General features: G+C 40.6%; 1 protein-coding gene across 3 annotated transcripts in view; it reads right to left on the bottom strand.

Annotated features, from left to right (window-relative positions):
- Nucleotides 1–5,190: 5,190 nt before the first annotated feature.
- The window catches only part of SCAF8 (SR-related CTD associated factor 8), an 86,843-nt gene continuing 81,117 nt past the window's right edge, over nucleotides 5,191–10,916 (bottom strand). For all 3 annotated transcript variants that reach the window (XR_014944016.1, XM_085541533.1, XM_015858252.3), the window contains one exon: nucleotides 5,191–6,348. The gene's annotated coding sequence lies outside the window, so the exon portion shown is untranslated. The remainder of the gene's footprint in view (nucleotides 6,349–10,916) is intronic.

The raw sequence follows: 10,916 nt of genomic DNA, 5'->3' as shown, positions 1-10,916 counted from the left end.
GCGCCCCCGCGTGGCCACTGCGAGAAGTGCAGCACGCCGAGGGGATGGAGCGGGGAGGTTTGTGGGCACGGCCTTTTTTGTTTGTTGGACACCCCCGGCTGCACTCCAAATACGGAAAAGGGAAAAGCACAGTAGGTTTACGTTGGCTGAAAGAAAAATATGAACTCGGCCAAACAACTCTGGCTTTTGAGTAAGAGCCCTTTTGAGAGGTGTTTTTATTCGAGTCTCCCCCCGGAATGCAATCAGTTACTCTGTCTTGTCTAAACTTTAGCTGGATATATAATTTCGTTTAGCTGCTGTAATTGGCTCCCACTGCCTTCATACGGAAAGCCAGGAACGCTGCCAAAGATCCCTCCCGTCTGGAGCCCGCAGCGGCAGCAGCCCAGTTCTGTTCTGCATCAGCCCCTCAGCTCTTGGCAAGCCGATGTGGGGGCGGGGGATCTGTCAGGGGCTGAGCAAACAGGCAGGATGTCCCCTCCAGCACCCTGTCTCAGGCTGATAGAGAAGACCTCCCAGAGAAGACCTCACTAGTGCAAGGCAACAGAGCATAGCAGAGTGCTGCTCATAAAGCATGTGAGGGACATGCCTCAGCCTCCAGGAAACAAAGCTGCCCATAGAGAAAAATGTACTCAGAGCATGTGTAATACTTGAAAAGAGATCTACCTGCTGCACTTAGGTAGCTGTCTATGTGAGATTGCTCTGCTGGAGCATGGACCTGGAATGTTCATTCACGTGGCAGCTGTTTGCTAGGAGCCAACACCAAGAGATCAAGACGTGGCCACACACTCACACTGCTGCAGGCAACTGCCCTGGAAGGACAGACAGCTTTGCCATGGAATATTTCCAGGATTACCAACACTTCTTATCTTTTTAATGAAGAAAAACTGGTCACTGACATCAACTTTGCTGCACTGACCACGACTCAGAGCATGGTTTTCTGCTGCAGCCTATGTCTGCTGGGCAATGATGCGTATTTGCCGTCCTGAACCAAATCTTGGTCCCAAAGAGGTTAGTGCAGGTTTTGACATGGACTTCAAGAGGCTCGGGGTTTCATTCTGTCATTCTTAGTGCCATTATGTTCTACATAAAATCAAGCACTGCACACTCTTATGGAAAATCTATCAAAGTATTTCTAGACAAGCAGATTCCAGGATCTGGAAAGCAATACATTACAGAACAAATCTACTCCTTGCCTCTGCCACAGCACTGACTGCTTTGATTTACCTAATGCACCTTGTTTGGTGTTTTCCCAATGCTTCTTATTTATGCCTACTAATAAGGAGAAAACTTCACTGTCCACATGTTGGAAGATCTTAAAAACAAACACAGAAAACAACAATGACAGCACAGAAGTCTCATCTCTGACTATACACTTCATAATCTGTTTGGGAAATGTAGCATTCTGGCATGGAGTGGAGATGGGGTGGATTGCTGTTAATGATCAATCACTGCTCTGCTATTTCCTGCAGAAGTCAGTTGTAAAACTATGAAGGAAATGTAGCTGGAGTAGTAATGAATATCATTATCTTACGAGACTGTCAAAGTACTAAGCAATTCCATGCTGTTCCTGTTGTAACTGCATTGCAACTTTTACAGCTCTGTAAGCAATGCTATCCTAGCTGAGAAATGGCCCTTTGTGCACTTTACAGGCAGACAAGATGGCTGATTAAAATCCAATCTGGATCTCACATATTGTTTAAGGCCCTGCTTTTATGAACAAAACATCTTGTATACAAATGCATAAACAGGCTATGAAAACTATGGCTTTTCTGGCTTTGGCTGCCTTCCAGGATGATACTGAAGGCTCTGGGTGGTGCAGATTCAGGTATTTAATATGTGGTATTCTGGTTTAATTGGATTTAATTGGAAGCTTTATAAATAAGAGTTAGTTTTACTTTGTTCAGACACATGCAGGGTTTAAGGAAAACACAGTTGTTTGTCTGACTGTCACAAGCACAACCAGAATTCATGTTTTTCTGACAGTTTGGCATTTGGAGCCCCACGCTTTCAGCTTCCCCCACAGACTGAGTGTGAACAATCTTGTGCATATGTAGTCAGTGAATACTGGAGTAAATTTAGGGTGAGAAACTATAAAGGGTGTTCTGGGATTAGAATAGATGGTCAGGTTTGAGGTCTTTTTGATCCTCCCTAGAAGGCAGATCAGTCAGTCCATTGTTTGACCCTTTTTGAGACAGCACCTGACTATCTTTCCTCTTTTACCTGAGTAACTGTGTGCGAATTCTTCAAACAGAGCATATTTTCTCAGCTGGATTGACTGCAAACCTACAAAAGCATTCTGTTTGTTCATCTTCCAACTCTCCGCCAGCATATAGGAAAATATAGTAATCATAGATTTGAAATAAACTCACAACAGAGAGTATTTCAGTAGCTCTGCAGCTTGCATCTGATGCTTGGAGCAGCTGCACACTGGTCACTTACGGAGGGTCCTACAAAGAACTCAGTGACACATAACAGAAATCCTTCCTCTTTATAATGTAGCCAGGAGCATGTACTCTCCCTTTGACTTTATCAGCAAAGACTAGCTGAGAAACAGACATGACCTCAAGAGCATAATTTATCATTAAGAAGGATAGGTTCCAGCCAAGCCAGAGAAGAAGAGAGCCTTGAAATTGGCCAAGAACATATCCAACGTGAAGTATGAGAAGGGCTACTCAAAGCTGCTCCCAGGAGGAAGCGAAGATTATCCTATGGAGTTACACAGCCCGTTTCTTGCAAGTTGGAGAGGGGACGTGGTGTGGAGCTCTTGGACAAAATGAGGTGAAGTGAAGCTGTTGACAGAAGGGGCTCTAAAAGGAAAACACCACTTAAGTGAGAAAGATGGTACTAGAGGTTGGCTTTTTTACAATGTAATTATTAATTGTGTTTGATTTAAGTTGACACAGTGCAGCAACTTCTTGTTAAGTATCAGTGAAATTACCTAGCTCTGTGATGACTTGGCTTATTAGAATAAGAACTAAAGCCATAAATGGAATCACTACCTGAAATCTTTGTGAAACTGCTCTATTTAGTATTTGAAAATTATTTGGTAATTTCTAGATGGAGGTCATGACAGAGAAATTAAAAAGTAAGACAGAATATAATGAATGTGATTTAGCAGAGGGTTGTTAGATTTCGGATAGTTTGGTTAGGCTGTGGTTGGACTTGATGTTCTTAAAGGTCCTTTCCAGCCTGAGCAATTCTATGATTCCATAAATAAGGTCATGTTTTCTCAAAAATTTGGGCTTTTTTTTTTTTTTTTTTTTTTTGAGATAATGACCAACAAATAAACAAATAGCATATTTTGGGGGTTCTCTTTGCATTAATATAAATCAGCAGCAGCACGTGTGTACACAGTCCAAAAACAAGTAATTGTTACTTGAAAATATCTAAAGCAAACTGATAGTTGTAGAAGTTTGTACTACCAGAGCAGCAAGCACAGACTGGCAGCAGGAACAGAACTGCAGCTGTGTGTACGATTTGGTACCCTTTGCAAGGACATTTGGGTCATACTTTGTCATTATTGCTGTGACCTAGAGTGTCAACTGTTTCTAAGATGCTTATTGCCCCCAAAACCCTGGACACCTATTATTTCTTTCAGCCCTGAGCTCTGGACATCTTTTCTTATTCTTGGAATGTATTATAATTTGCTGAGGAAATGACTTAAGACCATCCTATTTAAATGACAGCTGTATATTCACACATTAAACACAGTCAGAGGAACCAACACTCGTCTGCTAAGCCACATAGTCCGCATTAAGTACTTGTTCTACTGTGCAAATATTGAATTGATCCAACCCATCAAAGTCAGCTAATATTGTTTGTAAAGCCACAACTACCATTATTCAAAAGTTTTAAATTGACAGGAAACAATGACTTCAGAAACTTCCCTTTGAAGCTGACTGAAGAGATGAATGCACTGGATGTCTCTCCATATTCATGTCCTTTTAACAAAGAAGGGCTTGTCCAGATGCTGGGGAAAGCTTCTAAAAAGGGGATTCATTTCAAGAACAAAAAGCCCAACCTCTGCCCTTACCAGAGTGCAAGGAGGTTTGCCTGGTCTGCTTTGCTTTGTTTCTTTTTTGAAATCCCTCCTTCAACAGATGGGCAGCAGCCATACATCTCATTGGAAAAGATCATCAATGGAGCGGCCAGGCTTCCAGCAGCTCCTGGCATGGCACAGACAAAAGTTCGTTTCTCTAACACTTGCCCTGCTCCTGAGGGAGTTCGTTTTGGCATTCATATTCAAACTGTTTCATGGTCATGCACAGGCATCTATAGTTGGGGGGCCCAGCTGTCCATACACTTAGCATATACCTCATTAATAGCTAAAGATCTGCTGGCACAGGCGAATTACACCACCCTGATGTTGCTACACGTCATCTACGAGCAGCTGTCCATAGGACGGGGAGGGAGGTGGTGGGAAGGTGCAGTGGGCAGGATGGTGGGACAGAACTACCTCCTTTGGGAAGGAACACAGCCATGGATCAGCTTACCCTTATCAGGAGAAGCTGCTGTCTTACCCCACTCACACTTACATGCGCTGCTATGAAGTGCACACCTTCAGCAGGACAAAATCCTGCAGAAATATGCAGAGTGGGGAGGTCACCTTATCAGGACAACATTAACTTTCATAATGCAATGCACAGCCTTTGCTTAAATAAACTTCACAGCTATGTGAAGAACATTTTTATAGTTTAAATTTTTGTCTTCAAAGAAGAAAATAAGGAAGAGAAAAGAAAAGGGATCTATAGGCTTATACACTCAGATGTGCATATTCTCAGCACAATACATAACACTCTGAGCAAACCAAAGCCACCTTAGACTCATCATTTCTGCAGCTCTTCCCTCCTCTAACCTTTCAGGTTAACTAATTAATAGACACCATATTTCAAGTACTCTACTATGGCCGTAAATCCAAGAGGTGAAGAAGCTGATCTCATCATCCTGGGGTCCTGTGCACAAATCAAATTTAAGCATCACTATTGATTTGCTCTCATTTTGTATCCCTCTGCATTTTAAGCTGGTATAAATAACAATACAAAGGAGAAGCAGGGTCCAACCATACAAATACTTGCCTCTTTAAATTTTTTTTTGCCAAATCTTTTAAACATTTATCAGCAGTAAGTTTGATTCCAATCAAACACTTCACAGATACGACATAAAAGTAGAGAAAATGATCAGAAACAAAAATTTGAATTCAGATCTTTATTATACAGGCCCAAACCTGTGGTCACCATGCAGTTACACCGTAATGGGAATGATCTTGCTGAAAGGATCTCACTAAACAAATGTAAAGAGACCACAGACTACAGCATTCCAAATAACTGGCACTTAGATTTTTCGAAAGAGCAAAAATAAATAGAGGAATGGCAAGTATGTCCTTTTCACTTATGTTGGGGCATTTACATACTCCTTTTCTATATCTATTTTGGAGACAAAATTAGCAAAGATTGCCCCCCAAAATACCGACCTTCCATGTGAGGGCTCAGATAAGTTGCTGTTTCTCTCTCCTTAGTTATTTGATCAAACACATTCTGATATGCCAGAATGAACACCAAGCCCAGGATGTGTTATTACTTTTTCGTATTGTTTTCCTACCTTGTGCCCTTTCCTCCACCATTCAAGACACTCACAGGGACTAAGCGGAGACATAGAGTCAAATAAAAGCCCTGAAACTTTTCCTTTCTAGTTTTCCATGATACTTAAGGATACATAATTTAAGGATTCATTACAAATCTAAAAAAAGTCCGGGTGTCTGACAAGTAAATAAAAATCTCTGGAATACAGATAGCCACAGTGAAGAGCCGCACGTAGACTGCACACATAGTGTTATGTAAAAGTGATCACCTTTAAAAAAAAAAAGAAAAAAAAAAGTTTTAAAACCTGTAGACCAAATCAAAGCATGTCTTATTCCCTAGAGGATATTCTTGCAACCTGTTCTTCAATTATTTGTACTAGGAGATGCTACAACTCGTATTAGTTACAATAATGTTGTCTTCTGGTCCAGCAGAAGAACCTTTCTCTCCGATGGATGCAAAACTGTTCATCTGAGTAGATCATCCTCAACAGCACAAATGTGGTCTAGAAACTCATAGAGTTTATGGCTTTAATTTATAAAATTAAACCTGCGCCAGACAGGTAATACTGGTATGTAAGTTTGCCATCCCTGGGTTCTGTCAGAAACGGGGTACTGAGGTGCTCAGAGCTGTCTCAGTCTGCAGCGCTGGGATCCTTCTGGCACTTCAGACCCGAGAGGCGATGTGATGCATGCTAGAACATGGGCGCACGTCTCACTTAATTCAGCAGAGCCAGGGGCATGGTAAGCTGCCAGAACTTCCTTCATCTTGCCTGTTGACAAAAGGAACAATAACTAGTCATCACTGGGTGCTGGAGTGTAATTCCAACTTCTAAAAAGTCCTGTAAATGAGACTGGTTTTTACTAGGCAATAGCAGATTTTCATAAATAACAGTTTTCTGATGAGGTTTACCATCTCTCTGTTACCTACGGGATGCTTCTGAGGGGAAAAAGATGTCTTAGCCAGGTGGTTCCTAAACTATTAGCCAGAATTAAGCACACAACTATTTTAAAAGCATTATTAATTTTACCTTTTATTGTCTAGTATCTCTAAAATCTTCATTGGGATATTATGTAACAGGTTTCCTCACCGAAAGTGCTGTATTATCTCTATGCACACTGATACAGTGTAAATAATTCAGAGAACTATTAAAGACTTAACAAGCAGGAATCCTACAGATTACTAAGTTACTTACAAAAGCCTGGTATATAACTATCTCTGACATATATTGTTCATGTCTGTTACGCAGTTACAGCAACTATTATTTGTTTATGAGTATTTCATAAATGATGCATTCAGCAGGCTTCTCATAATTGTGGCTCAGGAAAGACAGCTGGATTTTCTACTCTGATTTCCTGTCAATTACATTTTATCCAGATAGTCCTCTATGAAATCTATATACCTTGGTTTTCTAAAAACTAAACATTTAGTATCACAGACTGAGATAAAGAAAGATCAAGCATACTTCTCCAATATATAGTTGCTTCAGGATAGAGACAGAGGTATCCTGGGAAGGTGATTCTTTGACTCTTTGGGTAATATCTATTCTTTTTTTCCCCCCGTTTGCTACAATGAGACTAAGGACAATAAGACTTTCACTTGGATACAATTAAGTGTTTTGTATGCTATCACCGGAATCTGACTGCATCTATCAGCTTATTTCACAAAGACCATTCACAAACCCATCAGACAGTAGTTAATTTCAGTCAATACTGACATGGGCAGAATTAGACAAAAGTTTAACTGCTTCAATCTAATGTAAATATAGAAAGCATGCAGTAAATTCCAGAATTATTTTACATATTCTGAAATTCTGAAGACATCCAAAATACTTCTTCTATGTATAGTTATCACTCTCATCATTTTCACATACACAGAAATCAGTAAAGGGGCAGGGCTAATTTGATAAGATCACATCATCCAGCCCCTACCTATGCCATGTCTGCTGATGTCTGACCTACCTTTAAACTTCTGCAAGGCTGAAGATTCTATGAATTCCCACTAAGCAAACTATTCCTGAGCTCCTCTATTCCTCGCCACTCAGGGTTGTTTGTTTTTTTTTTTTGTTTGTTTTTTTCCTGGTGCTTACATTAAATCATCCTTGCTATGATTTAACTCTATTATTCTTTTTCCATACCAACAGCCATCAGTTATATCCCTTCCTCTTCAGAGGCAGCTATTCCTATACAAAGGCTGCTATCACATCTTCCTTCCATGTTCCTGTTTCTAGACTAAACAATCCTTCAGACTTCCCCTAATGACCCATGTGTTTTAGATCTTTGACTAGGCTCATTGGCCTCTCCTTAATGCTCTCCGGCTGAATTGGATCCTGTTTGAGCAGCAGTTCCTGCAGCTTGGTAAAGCACTGAGGCCTTATTAGTACCAATTAAAATAATTATGTTATGTGCTTTATTTATTCCCATTCACATGTCCACAACATTGTTGGCCTTGGTAGTGGTTTGCAGTAGTGTGGTATCACTGGCACCTGTTCAGCTCAGGATCATTATAACTGTCTTCTGCAGCACTACTGCCTGGCCACTCATTCGCCATTGGTATATGTTGCAGCTGATAATGCCTACCTATTTGTATACTTCTCTAGTCTGTAATTCAGCTGGAAATACAGTATTTTCTAGGCTACTCCAACACTTTATCATTTTCTGCCCTAAGCCTTGCTTTAGCACACTTGTTCTAGTCTATACATTTATTAAGCCTGCTTTCTGGCCTTTCATTCACATTATCTAAGAGAATACTGAATAGTACTAGAATGAGTTAAAAATGCTTGCAGAACAGCATGTAGTGGTATATCATTGCAGACTACTCTCTGCACATGGTTTCCAAATTATTTATGCACTCACTTCACAATAATTTATTCTAGCTCAGTTTCCCTAGAACACACAAGCATATAAACAACTAAAATATATTGCCATACAGCCTTGTTCAAATAAAGCAAGCAATATTGTTAAATCTTTTAAAATTAAGTATAGTATGCTCTTTAGTAATGAAAGCATTATGTAGAAAAAATTCAACTGAAAACACAATCTTGCTAATAACTGATTGTACATCCATATAACTACTTTCATGAAGAATGTGCTCTATTGCTATATTGTTCAATTAGGGCTTAATGAAACTCTGACAGCCTCTTAAAACTGTTTTTTCTTCAACAGGAAGCATCACTTAGAAAACAGCAAAGATATATCACCACAATCATTACATTGGAAATAAGTTACTTGTATAGCATCAGAAATACCAAGTCGCAAAATTACTATTTATCTTGCATGAGTTCTCAACCAGAAACATACTGAGCAGAGCACACATACATCCACTGAACCAGCCACTGACGCTTTCCATGGAAAAGTGGATTTCCACTTATGTTGCTCTTGATGGAAACACCCAACAATATACATATACCCACATACAGGAGGCACAGATCACTCTTCCTACCTAATACAGGTCATTTGCCAAATTTTTTTCTTATTTCTAATTCTATGCCATATTCTATTTATGCTGAGCCACTCACAACAGTGAGTTTGCTCCCTGAAGTGGAGCCAGAGCCCTTGGTTCTTTCACAGTGATATGAAATGTGGTATTTTCAGCTCTGAACTGGAAACACTGGAAGCTAGAAGAAGTTGAAATTCAAATCTAAATACAACATAAAACCAACTATTACGTTACAAGAAATTTCATTTGATTTGGCATTTAGGCTCTACCTTATTACATTTCCAGGAAGAAAAGAGAAAAAACTGACTCTGAAAAAATAAGTGATTCTTCAGTGGAAAAGAGGACAATATGAGGAGGGATGGCCCTGCCTGCCTGACCCAGCACCAGCAGTTACGTACAGCTGCTGTCTCATTGTCAGGGCAGGGGAAGGTTCTTAAAATAATCTCTGCTCCTTATGGGAAGACAGAAGTCCTGAGACTGATATTAACCAGATGTCTTCACTTCTCTGAGATGACAGTAGCTTCAAGGTTTTTAAATAATAAAGATGTAAGAGACTTTACCAGTACTGAAGGGATCTAGATGCTAAAACTACTTTCCTCGTTTTGTTAGAGTCAGAGCTAGAATTTCCTACCTTTTCTTAGATTGGGACTTTTGGTATTGGTGAAAGTGAAGGAAAGACATATCTCAATCAGAAGTACAGCTGGAAGAGATTGGTGCTGAATAAGCTGCTACATTCAAAGACAGCACTCTGATGATTTGCAAAGTTGTATGTGTCACAGTGATCTTTCTCTTAAAAGATTGTCATAACTGCCACATGAACCTATAACTAAAGTATGTTCAGCTTGCCAAGGGAGGATGAGCTACTAAGTGGTGAGCCCTGCTTTCTAAGCTCTGGTATTATGATACGATCCTGTCTTGGCAGAGAAATGTGACTGCACTACTTAACATGGTGGTTGTAGCATCCCATTCCTATGAGAATGTGTGGATCTTGATGTGCTTTGAAGAGTCCTGAGCTCTATTACATGGACAGGATGCCTTGCTCCTCCAAGACTTTTGAAACCCATAGAGTGAGGTCACCAGAATGGGCTTCCCAATCTAAAAACGTGGATCTGATGATACTATGGGGACAACAGAGGAGGTGAGGAGGTGTTCACCTGCAGGCAACTGGCATCACAAATGCTTACAGACCCCAGGGAATGACTGGATGGGCACAGTCAATTTCGGGAACATCAGGCAGACATCAAAAGTGCATACAAGGGCAAGAGAGGCAAAGCCGGTGCACTGATACTGTTGTCACTTGAAATCGTTTATTCTGGAAATAAGGACAATTCTTCTGCTATAATCCCACAGCAATCAAATATCCTGAGGGATATTTTTAAAACATCCAGTGCAATCTATTTTTGAAGGACTGCCACTTCCCAGTGATGGCAGAAGTTGCATACAGAGATGCAGTTTTGATAAACATACGTGAAATTATGCTCAAAGGAGCTGCTCTAGTCATATGTAACGGGGGTTGATTCACTTCACTGGGGTTAGTTTTCTAAGGATGGGACTCAGTTGTCTAGTCACAGGTGTCTCATGCCATTTGAGATATCCTAAAGGTTTCCTACCTCATCAATGTATCTTTAATAGTACTTGCACTTCTGCACACCCAGCAAGAGCTGCCTACAACCACACAGTGTTGGGCACATAGGGACAAGGATTTGTCTCACACTTGAAGTGCCAAATGTAAAAGTCAAGAGGCAGCCACAGAGGTGTGTGGGTGACCCTGCCCTGCTGAGAGCTCTCTCTGCACTGCAGGAACAAAGCAGTCGGCTCTGCAGTGTAGGTGTTTTGCATGAGATGAGAGTCTCACCCACTTTTGCAATAGAAAGAAATGGGAGAAACTCCCAGTTTAATGTT

The sequence above is a fragment of the Coturnix japonica genome, chromosome 3 (genome assembly GCF_054131305.1).
Source record: "Coturnix japonica strain WE chromosome 3, WE-NBRP24, whole genome shotgun sequence".
Classification (NCBI taxonomy): domain Eukaryota; kingdom Metazoa; phylum Chordata; class Aves; order Galliformes; family Phasianidae; genus Coturnix; species Coturnix japonica.
The sequence above is the reverse complement of the archived record's forward strand: the minus strand, read 5'-3'. Positions and strand labels throughout refer to the sequence as shown.